General features: G+C 39.2%; 1 protein-coding gene across 1 annotated transcript in view; it reads left to right on the top strand.

The window, feature by feature from the left end:
* Nucleotides 1-3,035, top strand: part of spata17 (spermatogenesis associated 17) — a 23,541-nt gene that overhangs the window by 14,281 nt on the left and 6,225 nt on the right. The gene's annotated exons all lie outside the window — the stretch shown is intronic.

Here is a 3,035-nt window from a genome sequence, read left to right as displayed (position 1 = left end):
TGTGCGTGTGTGGCATCTACGCATCTCTGTGACTCCCCACTGGGATCATAATGAAGACAAAGCACACTGGTCACTGTTGATTCAGCACCACCACTCCTCTCGCTCTCTCTATCCCTCTCTTTCTGTCTCTTTCTTTCTCTCTCTCTCTCTCTCTCTCCTTCATGCCTGTGCGACAAGCATCGTCATCATCTGGCTTACCAGCTACATCCTGCAGTTATCCCGTGTCCACCTTAGACACATATTCACATACATATTACTTTTAAACATTTTATTGTGGAGGTGGTGCAAGCTGGAGTGCTGTAAAGATTGCCTCACGCTTGACTCTCCAAACACTTTGAGTCGGCTGTATCCATGCAGTGTTTTCTGTTCTCTAATTAGATAAAACGGGCATTTTATGAATATGCACGAATAAAAGAAAGCAAGAAGGAAAGTTTACGTGCTCTTCTCGTCCTCTGTCCATCTCTTTCTCCCTCACTTTCTCCATACCGCTCTCTCTCTCTCTCTTCCTCTGCATATGGCAGGGGACTCTTTCCCTCCGTAGCTCTGACCTTGTCAGCAGTGAATAGATGGCTCTCCCACACAGTTCATCCTTCCTCACTTCTCGGACCCCAGCCCACACACACAAACACACAGACACATACGCATACTCACACACAGCTTACCAAAAGGCCCCAAGTCCCTCTGACAGAGACAGAGATTCTGTGTTCCCGGGGTCAACATCATTGCTCTTCCCGTAGCTAGGTTGGTACTTTTGGGCTTGTGTGTGGTGGGTAGGTGTGCATGTGTGTGTGAGTGGTGAGATTTACGTCAGCCTTCTGTCTCTTCCCGTTTGAGTTACCTGTGTACACTCTAATGCAGTATTTTTCTTATAATTACAGTGTTAGGGAGGTCTTCAGATATTTCTCACTAGTTTATTAGACACCATTTTGGCACACTTAGAGGTTTCTCTGTCGATTCTGTATCACTTAACTTAAAATCCTTTATTTATCTTTCAAAAGTAATATTTATGTTAATGGACATGTCATCAGAATTACAAGTTATTGTGCCATTCTGTGCAAACAAGACAGTCAAAATGCTCAGTTATAATGCCAATATAACAATGTATTAATTGTACTTTCTGATGTAAGCTATTGGTACTATTTCAATAACAATGAATAAAAATGCACAAGGCTGTTTTTTTTCTACATGTCAGTTTCAGCATTACAAAGCTCTACATTACTGTGTGTTGGAAAATGACAGCAAGAGATTGAACAGGATTTACATTTAGGATTTTACTATTTGTAAGATACTGTAGTGTGTTGATCGGCTATATCACTGCAAAACAGAAAAATAAAAGGAGCAAAGGGAAAAAATGCAAAATTAGAAATGTGCACATAATAAAAAAAAAACCCTTTGATAGAACTGTACATGCAGTTCTCTGTGGTGAATTATGGTGCAGTCTTTCTACACATCCCGACATTCCTCTTTGTCAGGCCACAGAATCTCACCCACGTCACAACACATATCTTCCGTTGCAGTGCACACAGAAAATATCTTAAAGAATGTCTTATCCAGGCTTTGCAGGTGTCCATTGTGATGTTCTCACATGCTGCATCCGTTGCAGCCTGCAGGGTCATCTAAGCGCATGACTGGCGATCGTAAACCTTCCGTCTTCGTGCTGAGCAGACCTCCTTATTTAGGAATGGGAAATAGTGTGAAAGGAATATCAACAGCATCCTGTGGTGGGTCACCAACCATTTATTAATATTGTTTGAGTGATGGACACTCACATTATCCCAAATTACCACGTACTTTGATAAATCAGATCCCTCTCATCATCAGGAATGACATCCCTGATATGATGTATGTATGGTCAAGGATGAAAACGTGTGCTTGTCTTCCTTTTTGTTGTTGTAGTTCTAAGTGCCAGGACCTTTTTTTTTTTTTTTATTCAAATCTCGTAAAGAAGATTGTGAATACACAAGGAACAAGTGCAGTCTTGGTACAACAGTAATGGAAAACATAAAATATTGCACTGCAGTCATCACATCTGGGTGTATGTGTTCATAGTAATGCAGCAAGTGCAATTTTTGTAAGAATACCATAGCTGGCCATTTATGTGACACCATAAACTGAGAACTTCCCAAAATATTTTAGTCCTCACTGGTGTGTGATGTTCAAGGTCCTTCTCTTTTAGAACCTGGAAAGGAATAACTTTTTACATTCCACAATCAGTTGTGGAAAGCATCCTTGAAAAGAAACACCCCTTAATCTAAACCTGTTGTCTCTTTGGCTTAATCACTTTAAAAGTATATTTTGATACAAGAAAAAAAGGCAAAACCCAACAAACAGAAGTGTAGCTTTGAGAGGTTTCCCACCTCTCATTAATAGAGGTTGTCCACTCATATTAATCAGCAAAAATCATGTGAAAGCTCTACAGTTGACGTTTTAAGAGCGGGACATGTAAGGATATTTCTGTCATCCAGTTGTGGCTACAAGCCACGGTTACAGAAACTCGGATCATTGGAGTTAAACTAATTTCTGTAGTCTCATTCTACAACACTTGACATTTAGATCAAAAGTACTCGTGGTCTAATAATGAAACATTCACTAATTAACTAGTTTGTTAATATTTTAAAAGGAGTGAGGTTTGGGTTGATGTAGTTGGAGCAATTTCCCACTTATGCCCTTTCTCTCTCCTTTCTCTGTTGTTCCAGTCTTTTAGAGTGGCCTAAATAGCAAGAAGTGTTATTAGCATATAGAGTAGATACAGAGTCCTCCAACTCAAAGCTTTGGTCTGGTAATTAACACACAGGCAAAAGGATCACTGTGATTTGAATAATTATTACTGAGGCAAATCTCTAACCCACTTTATAACCAGAGAGGCAAAGTTTTTTATGTTTATACATGTGTACATTTGTGCTTTTGAACAACGTAATTCTAAATAACTCTTGTGATGCCACATTCTATCTATCTATCTATCTATCTATCTATCTATCTATCTATCTATCTATCTATCTATCTATCTATCTATCTATCTATCTATCTATCTATCT

Source organism: Stegastes partitus, unplaced genomic scaffold, assembly GCF_000690725.1.
Source record: "Stegastes partitus isolate 25-593 unplaced genomic scaffold, Stegastes_partitus-1.0.2 Scaffold584, whole genome shotgun sequence".
Taxonomy (NCBI): Eukaryota; Metazoa; Chordata; class Actinopteri; family Pomacentridae; genus Stegastes; species Stegastes partitus.
This window is presented reverse-complemented; position numbering and strand designations above follow the sequence as displayed.